This window comes from Pelobates fuscus, chromosome 4 (assembly GCF_036172605.1).
Source record: "Pelobates fuscus isolate aPelFus1 chromosome 4, aPelFus1.pri, whole genome shotgun sequence".
Taxonomy (NCBI): Eukaryota; Metazoa; Chordata; class Amphibia; order Anura; family Pelobatidae; genus Pelobates; species Pelobates fuscus.
Window position 1 is genome coordinate 90,951,886 of NC_086320.1, and position 19,428 is coordinate 90,971,313.

Genomic DNA, 19,428 nt, shown 5'->3' on the forward strand with positions numbered 1-19,428 from the left:
CTAAGCTATATGTTCATAATACGTGTGTGAGAAATGTATCAGATGCACCGGAGAAAATTTCAGTTACTTATTCTGTAATTTACACATTAGGATTGACGACCTCCACAAAGAACTCATCAAAACACACAGACTACACTTAGGAGATACATAAATCCACTGTGCCTCTGTACTAAACCTGTCTGTTTCATTTTATATATTCCTGCTGAAATAATGGCAAAGGCTATAAGCAGAATTTTCAATCAGATATGAAAAGAAAAAAAAATAATTATTGCAGCTTTAAAATACAATACTGCAGAGCAAGTTAATGTGCATCTCGTGGATGAAAATCCCTTACAGAGAAACACAACAAACAGCGTATACTAGTGATGGAGAACCTTTCTGAGCCTGCGTGTCCAAACTGCAACTCAAAATGAACATATTTAACTCAAACATAAAAACAGAAGTCAGGCTGTGTGTGGTATGTGCCTTGGGTGTTTATTTTAATTTAACTGCATTCATTAAATAAAAAAATTTAAAACTGTTGTGCCCTCTCTCTTTCTTCTTCTTCTTCTTAATATTTATAAAGCGCCAACAAGTTCTGCAGCGCTGTACAATGGGTGGACTAACAGACTAGTATTTGTAACCAGACAAGTTGGACACACAGGAACAGAGGGATTGAGGGCCCTGCTCAATGAGCTTACATGCCAGAGGTAGTGGGGTATAGTGACACAAAAGGTAAGGGTATGGTAGAAAAGTAGGTTGCTAGGATAGTATTCACTGAGGGCAAGGTGTTGTTTTGATGACAGTTGCAAGAGAGGAATCAGGGTGCAGGGAGGGAAAGCTATTCACAGTTTAATTAATATGCTTTCCTAAAGAAATACGTTCTCTTACAGAGAGGGGAAGGGCGTTCCATAGGAATGGTGCAGCCCTGGAGAAGTCTTTAAGGCAAGCATCAGAGGTAGGAATTTGAACAGAGGTTAGACATAGGTCTCCGGCAGAGCGTAGGGACCTAGATGGGACATATTTGTGTATTACTGAGGATAAATAGGTCAGAGCAGCATTGTGTAGAGATTTGTAAGCAAGTATCAGGATCTTAAATTTAGTCCTGTATCTTACGGGAAGCCAATGTAGGGACTGACAGAGGGGGGAGGCATGGGACGTGTGGGCGGACAGGAAGATGAGCCTCACCACCGCATTTATTATAGACTAAAAGGGATAAGACCACTGAGAAGCGGATTACAGTAATCAAGGCGAGAGAGGACAGCAGCATGGACACATGCACATTAACAGTCTCTTATACAGTTACAAATGCCACAACAGTTTTCACAGGTATTCAAATTGCCACTTAATATGTGTAGAGCATGTGTAGAACGTGTGGCGCAAGATTCAGTACTCAAGTTCCCAGATATAAGACACAAGCATATTTTGAGCAGTTGCAATATTCATAATGGGAAGAGACTGGTATGCTTAGTGCAAAACACAGGGTAGAGGGAGTGTGACTATTGATGTGTAGCTCTGACTAGATAGAGATAGGGATTCACCAAAACCTATCTGATAAAAAAGTAGAGGTAGCGTCTTATACTGTAAGGCGTGTGTTATCCAGGAACTAGCACATAGGGAAGGTACAACGTTATTTATTAAAATCTACTAAATGTACTGAAATATTTAACAATGTGTGGGAGAATAGGAAAAAGAGAGATATAAGGAATATGAATAAAATATAACATACAGTTACTGTGCCTTTAAGGAATAGGAATAGCAGATAGATGCTGTGCCTTTAAGAATTATTTGTTGGTTTAAAAAGGCCTAAAAGGAAAGGTATAGAACTATGTTAATATGTTAAATAGTATATATGGAATAAAAATGAGAAAGAATTATGTTTAAAAGTTATTATTGGTTTGCAAAAATCCTAGATGTTTGTATATAAATCTATTGAGTGAAATGTGAATTGCAAAAATTATGTGTGGTGTGAGTATCTTGATCTCTGTAAGAATGCTGGATTATTGATACAATCACCTACTAGTAAACTTTATAATAAAGATACAAAGGTAGTAAAACAGTATGTGGAACTGTCTACTGTGAGGCAGTGTATATACACTGCTTGAAATTGTTTGGAACCACTTGAACAAAATAGATGATAAAACTGGATAAATGAAAACCAGTTTATTAAACATAAAAGTCAAACATATATTAAAATAATGATCTGGAACAGTTCGCAAGAAAGTGTATAATATAAATATCCATAATGCCCGCTAACATATTTTATCATCATTGCTTTTTACCCTTAATACTTTGGGTGAGGGAATGTCTGCATGGGAAGTTACTTAATGGGGTCATCACATGCACTTGGTGTTCAGTTCTAAAGGTACACTTCCTGCATAGAGGGCTAACACCTTAGGCTAGTGTCGGTTGTAGTCCGATTATCGCCGAACGGCAATAATCGCATGGCCCACTAGAGTGTGTGGCAATTTTCATGTCTTGTCCGGGGCCGGTTCCATAGTCTGTGGTAGCCTATTCACTTAACTACTTAATAGTGTGTACTAGGTACCCGTTCCTGTTCATGCGTTGCTTAGTTGCGTAGTGAGTCGTCATTTGTTAGGTACGCTCATGAGGTATTGCAGTATTCCTGAACTTGTTTAAATTTAAAAGAATCTAAACTATGTACAAGGTGGGTAAAACTGTGTGGAATTTCCCTGTTCGTGCGAGTGCGTGATTTGTCGAATGTGTCAGCTGATGGTCATATTGCGTGAGAGTATGCCAGTGCAGCATAGGCCCAGATGTCAGAAGTGCTCGGACCCCTCCCACTATCTCCCTTTTTTCTTTCTATTTTCTCCCCTCCTCTTTGCCTGGTATGTTGTTAAAGCTGATTATATAGTGTTTGATACTCCTCTATTTAGGGAGAGAAACGTGTCCCAACGTGTTCTAATATCTAAGATGCGTTGCCTCGCTTGTGTCTGGTGCATAGTAATTGTTTCATAATCTAGGTTTGAGGAAATCTGTTGTAGCAGCAGGTATCTCTTAGACCGAGATTACGGAGGATGAGAAGAAGCAGTTGATGATCAACAGTGTCAAAAGCAACAGGACGGTCGAGGAGAATTAGGAAGATGAGGTCACGGGATTTTGCAGTGATAAGATCATTAAAACCTTTGGTCACAGTTGTTTCAATAGAATGACTAGCGCGGAATCCAGACTGAAGTGAGTTAAGTAGAGAGTTGGATTCGAGGAAGTCTGTCAATCTCACATACACAACTCTCTGAAGGATCTTGGAAGCAAATGGCAGTAGTGAGATAGTGCGGTAGTTGGAGGGTGAATTAGGGTCAAGGTTGGTATTTTAGAATCTGGGTAACAGTTGCATGTTTAAAGGGTAGAGGAAATGTGCCAGGGGAGAGGGAGAGATTGAAAATTTTAGTGAGAGGCATAGCAAGTAAAGGAGACAAAGTGCGGATGAGATACGAGGGAATAGGATTGAGGGGCTCGAGGAACAGAGCAAAGCAAAAACCTCTTCTGCTGTAGTGGGTGCAAATGAGCATAGGACAGCTGAGGGAGTGTGGGTAGGGGATAAGTTGGTAGGGGATGGAGAGAGATGAGAGATATCTTTCCTGATTGTAGAGATCTTCTCAGTGAAATGAGTTGCAAAGTTTGTGGTGGTCAAGTTGTTAGGAGGAGAAGGCATAACAGGGTGAAGAAGAGAGTTAAAAGCATGAAATAGTCATTTGGGCTCGCGGAAAAGTGTGGTTATGAGTGAATTGAAGTAGTTTACTTTTGAAGAGGAAAGAGCCAGACTGTAGGAGCACAGTATAAATTTATAGTGGAGGAAGTCAGATGCAGAGTTAGCCTTTTTCCTGCAGCGTTCAGTAGTTCTGGAACATTTTTGGAGGTATCGGGTGCTTGCTGTGTTTAAGTGTAAAGGTGCCATGATGTGTAGTTGAGAGGAGAGAGTGGAGTTGTAGAGGGAGGTTGCAGTGCCAGGGCAGGTGAGGTTTGAGATTGATGAAATGATACTTTGGAGGTTGGTGGAGAATCGCTGTAGGTCATGACACTGGAGGTTTCTGCGAGACTGATGTGGTGAGGGTGGTGTAATTTGGTTACAGGATATGCTGATGTGTTTCCTGCTGTATGAGTTGCTAAATTAGACCACTGTGTGAGTCCAACAGAGGAGGTTTTAGAGATACGAGAGTCATTAGGGCAGTTGGGGTTGTTGATTGCAATATTAAAGTCCCCAAGAATAAGGGAAGGAGTGCTAGAGGAGAATTATGGCAATTCTTAGAGGAGTGGGTTTAAATAGGTGGACAGTGTAAACTTCAAAGGAAGGAAAAGATAGATGATTTAAATATCTGGTGGTCCAGTGAGTGATTATAATTCTCTAATTGTCTGGTCAGAGTTTATAATCCCTGGCAGAGTACATGAAAAGAGGTGTTTTACTTACTTTTTTCCAGCACAGTGCGGATCTCCTCTGCCTTTTTCCAAAAAGACACTGTTTACATTAAAATTCCTGCAGGGACATACTACACACACCAGAACAACTACATAAAGCTGCAGTTGTTCTAGTTACTATAGTGTCTCATTCATTGGGAACTGTGCATTCATTTCTATCCACAAGGTGTACTATTGGCCACAAACCCAAAACTAAACTGTCATAAGTGGAGTCAGAGAGAGCGTGGTAAATGTTTGTTACCACTGGCCTTTTAGAGAAGCGCCATCCGGATTTTTACAGCCCCCCAGCCACAAATCCTTGCTTGTTTTTTTGATAAGATGGAGGAAGCAATTGTTGATTCACATCTCCTACCATAGGCCTCAATGGTGATGGATTAATCAGAAATTTTGTTACACCTCTACAGTTCCTCTGTATTTCCATATCATGTGGCTTGTTTATCATGCAAACAATAATAAATTGACAAAGTAGCCAATATTTTTTGGGGGGTATTTGGTTGATAATATGAAGTTTGAAAAAGCCTTTTGGCATTTTATACTTGGCACTAGACTTTTGAATTGGAAGATATCGAGTTTACAAAAAATACTTTGTATACAAAAAAAAATTGCTTTAATTTATCATTCTGAAGATTTAATGTCAGTATGAATTACTGCAGTAAGGATTTGTTTTTGTGTTTACAAAGGGCAATATATTATACTCCACTATAATACAAGGCTTACCGGAGATATATAGTACTGTGTCTTCTTTATACATGTATGTGACTCGAGAGCCTGGAAGGAGAATGATGTTCGTGCTTTTAGAACCTATAGTTTTCGTAGCACATTTCCATTCAACAAAACTGATCGTATCACATGTTGGAATGGCAGTTCATTAAATCACAGGTTTGAAGAAATGCTGTAAAAATACCTCTCATCTATTTTCTTGACACAAATGTTTCCTTATTTATTTTTTATTGTAGTTGCAATACATATGGGGGTTTTAGAAGCTTTCAGTTTAAAATACTTTTGTTTAAATATATTGTGATCCTTGTCAGCAGGTAGCACGGTCCTCTAGGGTAAACAACAGGCACAGTCCTTTTAATTGCATATAATCCAGGCACTTTATTTGCAAATCCACACAGGAGACAGCAGTAAATGAAAACAAAACAATATTGGTTTCACCAACCTAGTTATTTGTCCGTTCTCAGCACTCCCAGTGCTCCAAGCCAGCCTTGACTGCTTCCCTTTCTGCACTCCCAGTGCTCCAAACCAGCCTTGACTGCTTTTCTTTTGCACTCCCAGTGCTCCAAGCCAGCCTTAACTGCTACCCTTTCTGCACTCCCAGTGCCTGGTCTCCTTGACTCTCTCTCTGGAGAGAACAGCCTCTCTCCTACCTGCTTCCTGGGAGGAAGCCAGCAATCCCCCCTGTACCTGCCTAGCAGGGAGTGGTTTATTCCCACTGCTACAGCTGATTATCTGCAGCGGATCAGTGGGTTGGAGACAGTTCCAAAAAACTCTGACCTGGACCTTATTTCTTCCAGTTGTGTCTAAACTGAGGAGTGGAGCATTGGCCCACCCTTCTCTCCAAATGCTCCACCCCAGGGGCCCATAACTAAACATAGCTTTGTGTTGTGCAACACACAAACTACATATACTCCCCCTGGGGTTTAATGGCCTCTCTGCCTTCACTTTATCACAATATTTATTAGAATTTAAATTCTAAAAATAAAAATAAAGAGAGATTTGGAGCGCTGAATAGACACCTAGGGCAAAAATGGGAAAAATAGACCTTGGGTCTCAGAGAAAAAAGTGATATCCAATGATATAGTATGCGTTATCTTTGCTTATCATATGTCCTGACAAAGCCGCCCTTGTACGGTGAAACACGTAGACATGACGTAAACACGGGCGGAGGTACCGCCATACTCATCACTTAATCTTGTAAGCTGCTCCCATTTGTGGTTTTCTCTGTTTTATTATTAATTGAATCTCTGTTTTTAAAGAATGTTTATACTAATGTCTAAATAAATGTTATACTACACATTCTACTTACTCCATTTGACCTAATTAACGAATCTACACTATTATCGATATATTTTCTTTGTTTTTTCTATATGGATTATATGACCTCTGTATTGGGTGCCACCACCCACTTGTAACTTGTTATATTAATCTGTTTCACTGAAGGTGGTGAGGCACCTCTTTCAAATATTGCTCCACTTCTTGTTTGATTTTACTTTAGAATATACAACCCATAGCCCCTTAATGTGTGCTGGTTGATCAGCATTATGTGTTGTTGTTTTTTAATTATCATCCCGACCAAGTGACAGAACCAATGAAAGCTGAGGACTCTCTGTACAATATTGAGCCCTAGGACAAGGTGTGTAGCGAGGTTGAGAGGTTGTGCTGCAGATCTGACTCTCCTTGCAACTTTTTCAGAGTATGACATGTGTGCTGGAGTTAAATACTGCCTCGCTATTCCTACACAGAGCATGGTTGCTACTGAAGATTCCTGCAAGAGAATGCAGAAAAAGATTAATAGCACATGTGCTCAGCCTCAACACAGGTCACCAGCACTAGCTTCAAAAATGTAGGTTGATAATATGGGGCACACTCTGAGTAACAGGGAAGCACAGTGTGAGGAAAAAGGAGAATGTGAGACAGTGTGTCAGCTGGACATTGAAATGGAGAAGACAAAGGGATAATAAAGACAACATAAATTATAAATGAGCGGGTTAACAGGGGGAATATGGAGAGAAAAGAGACGGAAATGGGGCAGACAAGGGCATAATGGAGAGACAGCAGAGATTATAAACAAGGGGGAAACAGGGGTAACATGGAGAGACACTAAGGAAAAGACAGAGGGAAATAGAGACAACAGGGGTTAGAAATATGGGAGAGTCTAGGGAATAATGCATCAGCAGGGGTGATAAATTGAGGAGAGACAGATGGGATAGCAGAGAGAAGGTAGTGATCGAAATATTTAGAGATGAATGGATTAAGCCGAATGGGATAGAGCCATGTAGGGAGAAATGAGGGAGAGATACAAGCATGTAGATGTGTGTAGACAGTGTGAGTAACAGGTACAGTTATGGCAAAGGATGGGTGAGAGACACCCCCTTCTATGAAGCTCCTTCTATAATTGTGAAGTGCTATGGAACATGCTAGTATTATAAAAATGGTAATAGTAACATATATATATATATATATATATATATATATATATATATATATAAATATATATATATATATATATATATATATTTACACAAGTGAATGTATATGTAGGTATTTATATTATTCTAGCGCAGGATGTGCAGAAATAAAACTGTAGCACTCAAGTTAGGAACAAGAGTGGACATTAAGTTTGTGATGTTAAAGTTCTTAGAGCAAGTATTGAATCATGGACTGCTATGCATATAAAGAGCCTTGGCTAAGGAGGAGTGGGCAGCTATTAGACATACAATACACATTACAGTGCAGAAATGTATCTGCTATGATGGTGTGGAGGAACATTGATTTGGATGGTTAAAGGATGATATCACTGACAAGTGTGCTGCCATATGAATAAGAATAAGGCTTTGAGTGTGTAGACAAATATGGTTAGAGGGGATACTCTACGTTGTAAAGAAGGATTTGGTCAGTAAATATAGCGAGGGCACAATTCATGTAAAAGTCAGGGTGTAAGCAAAGGCATTTGATGAACAGGAGAGAGTGTCCAGGTAAAGAGGATTGGGCACAGAGGCTGAATTAAGATACGGGTGGGAATCCATTTGGGCAAATAATGGATGACAATGCGTTAGGTAGTAAAACTGTAAAAGCACTGCAATAAAAATAGAAGATTACAAAGCACATCAACAGTTAAAATACAGTAATTCATCGGCAGTAAATTCTAATTTCTTGATGAGCGGTCAGTATTTCCGGGCTATTTAAAACCTAGCTTGCTGTGTGCCTCTAGTCCTAAACCACTGTAGCTTGGGTGCTTTCTACATATTCAACCTAATCACACATTAAGGTTTTCAAAGAAGGGTTATTAGTACATCTATTATTTTCTTTATCCAAGAAGGAACATGAAAGAGAAGCTAAGAAAAAGTCTGTGAATATTCATCATTTTAAACTTTGAAGCTTCCCAATAATTAAAGGGGAACTGTCACTTCCCTGTATTGTTTATACGATTATTTTTATTATTAATTATATTTGTAATAATATTTTAATATTGTATCAGTATATCAATACAATTAAATGTGAATATCCATTTAAATCTACAATTGGACACCTCCACCTTAGCTCCTTGTCAATCACTGATATAAAACATACAGATAATCTTTCTATTGGTCTCTTCATTTACAACATTTGGAATATGATTTGCTTAATCTTTAAAACAAATGTAAAAGAAAACAGAGCAATTTATGAAAAATATAGGCACAAGTTACATGTGATTTTCAATGTTTTATTCAATAGCGTAAAGTCCTGAGAAGGGCCAGATAATGTCCCTGTACATAGTATCACAAGCTTTGATTGTAGCTTTTGTGGACTGAAACATGTTTGCAAAATGCGTTTTTTGAGGTGAGGGCAGCCACAGCACCTCTTTTATAAGATGTGGAAAACTCTTGTCTGCCTCCATCACAAGTCAGTGTGGTCGTTCAGAATCTAGATTACATTTGATGGCAGCTGCGGCATTGGTAGCGTGGAGGTAATTGGTAGCGTGGAGGTAATGAATGAAGTCTGGCAAACCCATAACTCCACTAACCCTGGGCATTTGCAATATAACCAGCTTGATTCTGCATGGTTTCTTATTCTAAACAAATGTCAAAAGGGCAGAATGAACCTTTCTAAAAAAAGATAAAGGAATACTAGGAGGGTGATAGCTCTGATAAAATACAAGATTTTGAAAAGTACATTCATTTTAACAGAATGTAGTCTTCCTATCCAGGAGATTTCGAGATCACACCACCACTCCAAGTCTTTCCTAAAAGCAGACCAGAACATACCCAGGTTATAATCATGCATCTTTGACAGTTTCTTGCATAAATTGATACCTAAGTAAGAGATGCAAGAGTCCCTCCTGTCAAACTTAAAAATATTTTTTAGAGTGTCCAATTCGAACCATGGGACAAAGAAAGGAAGGACTTGAGTGTTACTTGTATGTAATTTAGAGTATGACATTCCACAGAATCCATGCAGGATTGACATTAGAGGCAAAATCGAGGACATGGGATTTTTCAGAGACAGTATAATGTCATCCGCAAAAAGACCAATCTTATGGTCTTTGCCCCCAACTATCTTCGTACAATTGTGAACCATTTCAGCCAATGATTCCATTGCCAGCACAGAGATTAGTGGTGATAATGGGCACCCCTCTCTGGTCCCGTTAGACAGTGCAAAACTGTTGGAGGACAATAAAGAGCAAACACTGCTTTAATGTAGGGTTCTGGTAAGCTAAATCACGACATAACTTCTTTTAAAAAGTCCCAGTGGATGCTATCAAATGCCTTATTTGCATCCAAAGATAGGAGCAGAGAAGTCATTCTATTAAGCTTAATTTGGTGGATCAAATTAATGTATTGTCTCTTGCTGTCCGGGGCCTGACGGTTCAGGATAAAACACACCTGATCTTTGTTTATTAATAAAGGGAGAATTTGTGCAAGTCTTAAGGTCAAAATTTTTTAATACATTTTGGTGTCATTATTAGTTAAGGATATGGGACGAAAATTTTGACAAACATTTTGTTCTTTACCAGGCATGGGCAGCGTCACAATCTGTGCGCACAAGGCCTCCCCAGGAATTTCACCAGTTTTCCAATAATGATTAAATAGCTCTGTTACATGTGGGATTAAAATGCCTGAGAAGGACCTATAGTAAGACATCATGTAACCATTAGGTCCTGAAGCTAACAGTTGTTATTACATTAATGGCATTTAGTTGGTATTTATACATTAATGGCACTTCTTCTGACGAAATAGGTAAGTCAGTATTTAATTTGTTGGCCAAAATCTGTTTCAAAGGAACTTTATCCAGAAATGCTATCTGATGGCTGCGTTAAATTAGAGCCTAAGGCCAGATTGTACAATATTTTGTAGTTACTGATTTTAATAGGGTGGGTAATTTTTATGCCTTCATCGTTAAATAAATGATTTTTTTTTTTTTTTTTTTTTTATTTGACATTGATTTGCAATAACAAGCAATCGTACATTGTCAGTAAAAGTACATAACGTATGAACATTTATAATGTTGTACAGTAACAAACGGTTACATCAATACGATAGTTGTCTATATCATCAGTGGATTAGCTATTTTTAGGCTGCAGCTATCTGGATTAAACTCCATTGTCTAAGGTTATATGCACAGTAACACAATCCCTGATTTCAACAAAAAGTCTGAGGGTCTAAATAGCATGGCTGTCTTCTGGTGATAGTGGTTTGTTGTCTGCGACATTGTGGTGTGTCTAGAGCAGGTGTCGCTCAGTTAACCCATATTTATCTTTGGCCCCTACTCAGGGAAGGTTATTGGGGTGCTGGGGGAGGGGAGGGTGGGAAGACGGTTGGCTTGGACATATTAGGTGTTTGCAGAGTTGTTGGAGCAGATTAAGGATAAGCAGGATCCCCAAGTATTAGTATATCTGGTGTATTTTTTGGAGATGGCATATGTGATTTCTTCCATCATCCTTATGGATTCTACCTTTTCAATCCACTCCCTTATAGAAGGAGGGTCAGTTCGTTTCCACTGGGCTGTGATCAGCAGGTTTGCTGATGTGAGAAGGGAAAAGGGATGGTGGCAAAAGGAGGAACATCATACATTCTGGGGTATGTGGGATCTGTGTGCTGGTGACGGTTTGGATTAGCGTGTGCATGCGTTTCCAGAAATTGGAAATCAGAGGGCAATACCACTAGATATGTGAGGTGTGAGCATCAGGCTGCTGGCAGTGCCAACACTTGTCATCTGTTTGAGGATACTGTTTGTGTATTTTCGCTGGTGTATAGTGCCAGTATGTTATTCGTTTGTAGTTGTTCACTTTTGCTTAGGTTCGCAGAGGATTTATATGCTTGAAGAAATATTTTTTTTTTTGCTTTGCTCTAATGAAAGAGAGATCGGCATCTACATCACCCATTTGGATATGCAAGGTGGAGGTTTCCGATCCTGTGTCAACTGCAGTTTCTTCTTCAGGGGGGAGTCAGTGTGGTTTAATGTGGTTTAATATAAGAACAGTGACTGAGTCACACCACACAAAAACAAAAGTTTTAGACTTTAGAAAAACAGACTTTTCTAAAATTAGAATATGTGTAAAGGAGTCATTATCAGACTGGAGCAATTTAAATGGAGTCCAAAAGAAATGGGATTATTTAAAAGCTGCACTACTGAAGGCAACGGAAAATTGCATTAGGCTTGTCAGTAAAAGCAAAAAATTCAAGAAACCACTGTGGTACTCCGCAGATGTGGCCAAAATAGTAAAAAACAAAAAGTTAGCATTTAGTAATTATAAAAAAACCCAGAGTGAGGAAGACAGAATGACCTATAAGAGTAAGCAGAAAGAGGCTAAGCAAGTTATAAGAGCTTCCAAATCACACACAGAAGAGAAAATAGCACAGTCAGTAAAAAAGGGAGACAAAACTTTTTTTAGATACATAAATGAGAAAAGAAAAGTAAAACAAGGATTAGTTAGATTAAAAACAAAAGAAGGAAGGTGTGTAGAGGAGGATAAAGGTCTAGCTGACTGCTTCAATGAATATTTTTGTTCGGTATTTACAGATGAAAATGAAGGAAAGGGACCTCAGTTAAGAAAAAGGATAAATGAGTCATTTATTACACATGAGTTTACAGAGGAAGAGGTTCTATTTCAACTGTCAAAAGTAAAGACAAATAAGTCAATGGGACCTGATGGAATACACCCAAAGCTATTAAAAGAGCTTAGTGGTGTACTAGCAAAGCCATTAACAGATTTATTTAAACAATCATTGATAACAGGAGTAGTCCCAGAAGATTGGAAGTTAGCGAATGTTGTGCCCATTCACAAGAAAGGTAATAGGGAGGAGTCGGGCAACTATAGGCCAGTAAGCCTTACTTCAGTAGTGGGGAAAGTGATGGAAACCATGTTAAAGGATAGGATTGTTGAACATCTAAAAACACATGGATTTCAAGATCAGAGACAACATGGGTTTACTTCAGGGAGATCATGCCAAACTAATCTTATTGATTTTTTTGATTGGGTAACTAAAATTATAGATCAGGGTGGTGCAGTAGACATTGCTTACCTAGATTTCAGTAAGGCTTTTGACACTGTTGCACATAGACGGCTTATCAATAAACTACAATCTTTGAGTTTGGATTCCAATATTGTTGAATGGGTAAGGCAGTGGCTGAGTGACAGGCAACAGAGGGTTGTAGTCAATGGAGTATATTCAAAGCTTGGGCTTGTCACCAGTGGGGTACCTCAGGGATCTGTACTTGGACCCATTCTATTTAATATTTTTATTAGTGATATTGCAGAAGGCCTTGATGGTAAGGTGTGTCTTTTTGCGGATGATACTAAGATATGTAACAGGGTTGATGTTCAAGGAGGGATAAGCCAAATGGAAAATGATTTAGGTAAACTAGAAAAATGGTCAGAGTTGTGGCAACTGACATTTAATGTGGATAAGTGCAAGATAATGCATCTTGGACGTAAAAACCCAAGGGCAGAGTACAGAATATTTGATAGAGTCCTAACCTCAACATCTGAGGAAAGGGATTTAGGGGTGATTATTTCTGATGACTTAAAGGTAGGCAGACAATGTAATAGAGCAGCAGGAAATGCTAGCAGAATGCTGGGTTGTATAGGGAGAGGTATTAGCAGTAGAAAGAGGGAAGTGCTCATGCCATTGTACAGAACACTGGTGAGACCTCACTTGGAGTACTGTACACAGTACTGGAGACCCTATCTTCAGAAGGATATTGATACCTTAGAGAGAGTTCAAAGAAGGGCTACTAAACTGGTTCATGGATTGCAGGATAAAACTTACCAGGAAAGGTTAAAGGATCTTAACATGTATAGCTTGGAGGAAAGACGAGACAGGGGGGATATGATAGAAACATTTAAATACATAAAGGGAATCAACACAGTAAAGGAGGAGACTATATTTAAACGAAGAAAAACTACCACAACAAGAGGACATAGTCTTAAATTAGAGGGACAAAGGTTTCAAAATAATATCAGGAAGTATTACTTTACTGAGAGGGTAGTGGATGCATGGAATAGCCTTCCAGCTGAAGTGGTAGAGGTTAACACAGTAAAGGAGTTTAAGCATGCGTGGGATAGGCATAAGGCTATCCTAACTATAAGATAAGGCCAGGGACTAATGAAAGTATTTAGAAAACTGGGCAGACTAGATGGGCCGAATGGTTCTTATCTGCCATCACATTCTATGTTTCTATGTTTCTATGTTCTATGAGTCGAGCACAGCTGCTAGAATTTAGTCAGGCCCCGGTGACCCGCTGGCAACAGGTTATTACAGTGAACAAAATGGGTCATTTGGTTGTATTGTGCTGGAGGGGATTGTGACATTTTATGTCGCAATTTAGAAGCTAATAATGATGAGGCTTTGTTTCCATTTTAATAAAATACTTGTTTTAGTCTCCTCGACATCAGAGCAGTATGCTCCAACTGCAAAGTATTAAGCTTCACTTTAACTTCAGAAATCTTTGCAGCTAGGGACAAAGAAGGATTACATTTATTAACCAGATTTAATTTGTATGATTCATTTTCTAAATGTTTTTAATAGTGTTGTCGTGAACCCGAAATTTTCGGTTCGCGAACGGCGAACGCGAACTTCCTCAAATGTTTGCGAACCGGCGAACCGCGCAAACCGCCATTGACTTCAATGGGCAGGCGAATTTTTAAACCAACAGGGACTCTTTCTGGCCACAAAAGTGATGGAAAAGTTGTTTCAAGGGGACTAACACCTGGACTGTGGCATGCCGGAGGGGGATCCATGGCAAAACTCCCATGGAAAATTACACAGTTGATGCAGAGTCTGCTTTTAATCCATAAAGGGCAGAAATCACCTAACATTGACACCTGTCCTCAAAGCCCCTGATACACACTGACACAGAGCAGAATAGAGACTGTTCCCCATCCTCAGAGACCATGATACACACTGACACAGAGCAGAATAGAGACTGTTACCCCTACATAGGGTCACTTGGCAGATATGGCAGGGTCGTGGGAGGGGGAGGATGACTTTCACCTCTTCCCCTGTTAGATTCCCGTTGTGCTGTGACATCACCCTTATACGCTGTGTAAAGCATACTATTTAATTTGATCAGCATGGCCACTTGAGTTTTCACGCTGCTTGTAGTTTATATATGGTTCACAAAAATCAAACAAACGATAAAGTAAACATGTAAGGATTCAGAATATTCTTTCAAACCCTTACACATTGTGTGTACGTACCGTATTTTTCGCTCCATAAGACGCACCTCACCATAAGACGCACCTAGTTTTTAGAGGAAGAAACCCAGAAAACAATATATTCTGAACAAACTGTCCCATAGTGTTTCTTACTATGGGACAGTTTGTTCAGAATATTTTTTTTCTCCCCTGTCCCATAGTGTCCCCCCCTCCCATAGTCTTCTCCCCCCCTCCCATAGTCTTCTCCCCCCCTCCCATAGTCTTCTCCCCCCCCTCCCATAGTCTTCATCCCCCGCTCCCCATAGTCTTCACCCCCCTCCCCATAGTCTTCATCCCCCCATAGTCTTCATCCACCCCATCCCCATAGTCTTCATCCACCACCTCCCCATAGTCTTCATCCACCCCCTCCCCATAGTATTCATCCACCCCCTCCCCATAGTCTTCATCCCCCCTCCCCATAGTCTTCATCCCCCCCTCCCCATAGTCTTCATCCCCCCTCCCCTCCCCATAGTCTTAATCCCCCCTCCCCTCCCCTCCCCATAGACTTCATTCCCCCCTCCCCTCCCCATAGTCTTCATCCCCCCTCCCCTCCCCATAGTCTTCATCCCATCTCCCCTCCCCATAGTCTTCATCCCCCCTCCCCATAGTCTTCATCCCCCCTCCCCTCCCCATAGTCTTCATCCCCCCTCCACATAGTCTTCATCCCCCCTCTCCTCCCCATAGTCTTCATCCTCCCTCCCCTCCCCATAGTCTTCATCTCCCCTCCCCATAGTCTTCATCCTCCCTCCCCTCCCCTCCCCATAGTTTTCTCTTCTCTCCCATATTCTCCTCTCCCATACTGTCCCCCTCCCCTTGTCCCATAATTACTTGCCTGTCTTGTAGCGTTTCTCGGCAGCACAGGGCGCACCGCGGTACTGGAACTTTAATTTCATGTTCCGGTTTCCGGCGGGACTGAAAGGAAGTGCGCACACTGAGCTGAGTGCGCACTTCCTTTAAGTCCCGCCGGAAACCGGAACATGAAATTCAAGTTCCAGTACAGCGGTGCGCCCTGTGCTGCTGAGAAACGCTACAAGACAGGTAAGTAAAGCTTCATATTCGCTCCATAAGACACACAGACATTTCCCCTCACTTTTGAGGGGAAAAAAAGTGCGTCTTATGGAGCGAAAAATACGGTACTTTTTGTCTTAAGTTTGTGGCTTTAAAGAGGTTCACGTTGTTTCTATGATGTGCATAACATGTTCTTGTAAATGTTTGTTCAATTTTTCCTGGAATTGTAATTTTTGAATCTGAATAAAGATAGTCAAATCCCTGATACACACTGACACAGAGCGGAATAGAGACTGTTCCCCCTACATAGGGTCACTTGGCAGATATGGATTGACACCTGTCCTCAAAACCCCTGATACACACTGACACAGAGCAGAATAGAGACTGTTCCCCCTACATAGGGTCACTTCGCAGATATGGATTGACACCTGTCCTCAAAACCCCTGATACACACTGACACAGAGCAGAATAGGGACTGTTCCCCCTACATAGGGTCACTTGGCAGATATGGATTGACACCTGTCCTCAAAACCCCTGATACACACTGACACAGAGCAGAATAGGGACTGTTCCCCCTACATAGGGTCACTTGGCAGATATGGATTGACACCTGTCCTCAAAACCCCTGATACACACTGACACAGAGCAGAATAGAGACTGTTCCCCCTACATAGGGTCACTTGGCAGATATGGATTGACACCTGTCCTCAAAACCCCTGATACACACTGACACAGAGCAGAATAGGGACTGTTCCCCCTACATAGGGTCACTTGGCAGATATGGATTGATACCTGTCCTCAAAGCCCCTGATACACACTGACACAGAGCAGAATAGAGACTGTTCCCCATCCTCAGAGACCATGATACACACTGACACAGAGCAGAATAGAGACTGTTACCCCTACATAGGGTCACTTGGCAGATATGGCAGGGTCGTGGGAGGGGGAGGATGACTTTCACCTCTTCCCCTGTTAGATTCCCGTTGTGCTGTGACATCACCCTTATACGCTGTGTAAAGCATACTATTTAATTTGATCAGCATGGCCACTTGAGTTTTCACGCTGCTTGTAGTTTATATATGGTTCACAAAAATCAAACAAACGATAAAGTAAACATGTAAGGATTCAGAATATTCTTTCAAACCCTTACACATTGTGTGTACGTACCGTATTTTTCGCTCCATAAGACGCACCTCACCATAAGACGCACCTAGTTTTTAGAGGAAGAAACCCAGAAAACAATATATTCTGAACAAACTGTCCCATAGTGTTTCTTACTATGGGACAGTTTGTTCAGAATATTTTTTTTCTCCCCTGTCCCATAGTGTCCCCCCCTCCCATAGTCTTCTCCCCCCCTCCCATAGTCTTCTCCCCCCCTCCCATAGTCTTCTCCCCCCCCTCCCATAGTCTTCATCCCCCGCTCCCCATAGTCTTCACCCCCCTCCCCATAGTCTTCATCCCCCCATAGTCTTCATCCACCCCATCCCCATAGTCTTCATCCACCACCTCCCCATAGTCTTCATCCACCCCCTCCCCATAGTATTCATCCACCCCCTCCCCATAGTCTTCATCCCCCCTCCCCATAGTCTTCATCCCCCCCTCCCCATAGTCTTCATCCCCCCTCCCCTCCCCATAGTCTTAATCCCCCCTCCCCTCCCCTCCCCATAGACTTCATTCCCCCCTCCCCTCCCCATAGTCTTCATCCCCCCTCCCCTCCCCATAGTCTTCATCCCATCTCCCCTCCCCATAGTCTTCATCCCCCCTCCCCATAGTCTTCATCCCCCCTCCCCTCCCCATAGTCTTCATCCCCCCTCCACATAGTCTTCATCCCCCCTCTCCTCCCCATAGTCTTCATCCTCCCTCCCCTCCCCATAGTCTTCATCTCCCCTCCCCATAGTCTTCATCCTCCCTCCCCTCCCCTCCCCATAGTTTTCTCTTCTCTCCCATATTCTCCTCTCCCATACTGTCCCCCTCCCCTTGTCCCATAATTACTTGCCTGTCTTGTAGCGTTTCTCGGCAGCACAGGGCGCACCGCGGTACTGGAACTTTAATTTCATGTTCCGGTTTCCGGCGGGACTGAAAGGAAGTGCGCACACTGAGCTGAGTGCGCACTTCCTTTAAGTCCCGCCGGAAACCGGAACATGAAATTCAAGTTCCAGTACAGCGGTGCGCCCTGTGCTGCTGAGAAACGCTACAAGACAGGTAAGTAAAGCTTCATATTCGCTCCATAAGACACACAGACATTTCCCCTCACTTTTGAGGGGAAAAAAAGTGCGTCTTATGGAGCGAAAAATACGGTACTTTTTGTCTTAAGTTTGTGGCTTTAAAGAGGTTCACGTTGTTTCTATGATGTGCATAACATGTTCTTGTAAATGTTTGTTCAATTTTTCCTGGAATTGTAATTTTTGAATCTGAATAAAGATAGTCAAATCCCTGATACACACTGACACAGAGCGGAATAGAGACTGTTCCCCCTACATAGGGTCACTTGGCAGATATGGATTGACACCTGTCCTCAAAACCCCTGATACACACTGACACAGAGCAGAATAGAGACTGTTCCCCCTACATAGGGTCACTTCGCAGATATGGATTGACACCTGTCCTCAAAACCCCTGATACACACTGACACAGAGCAGAATAGGGACTGTTCCCCCTACATAGGGTCACTTGGCAGATATGGATTGACACCTGTCCTCAAAACCCCTGATACACACTGACACAGAGCAGAATAGGGACTGTTCCCCCTACATAGGGTCACTTGGCAGATATGGATTGACACCTGTCCTCAAAACCCCTGATACACACTGACACAGAGCAGAATAGAGACTGTTCCCCCTACATAGGGTCACTTGGCAGATATGGATTGACACCTGTCCTCAAAACCCCTGATACACACTGACACAGAGCAGAATAGGGACTGTTCCCCCTACATAGGGTCACTTGGCAGATATGGATTGATACCTGTCCTCAAAGCCCCTGATACACACTGACACAGAGCAGAATAGAGACTGTTCCCCATCCTCAGAGACCATGATACACACTGACACAGAGCAGAATAGAGACTGTTACCCCTACATAGGGTCACTTGGCAGATATGGCAGGGTCGTGGGAGGGGGAGGATGACTTTCACCTCTTCCCCTGTTAGATTCCCGTTGTGCTGTGACATCACCCTTATACGCTGTGTAAAGCATACTATTTAATTTGATCAGCATGGCCACTTGAGTTTTCACGCTGCTTGTAGTTTATATATGGTTCACAAAAATCAAACAAACGATAAAGTAAACATGTAAGGATTCAGAATATTCTTTCAAACCCTTACACATTGTGTGTACGTACCGTATTTTTCGCTCCATAAGACGCACCTCACCATAAGACGCACCTAGTTTTTAGAGGAAGAAACCCAGAAAACAATATATTCTGAACAAACTGTCCCATAGTGTTTCTTACTATGGGACAGTTTGTTCAGAATATTTTTTTTCTCCCCTGTCCCATAGTGTCCCCCCCTCCCATAGTCTTCTCCCCCCCTCCCATAGTCTTCTCCCCCCCTCCCATAGTCTTCTCCCCCCCCTCCCATAGTCTTCATCCCCCGCTCCCCATAGTCTTCA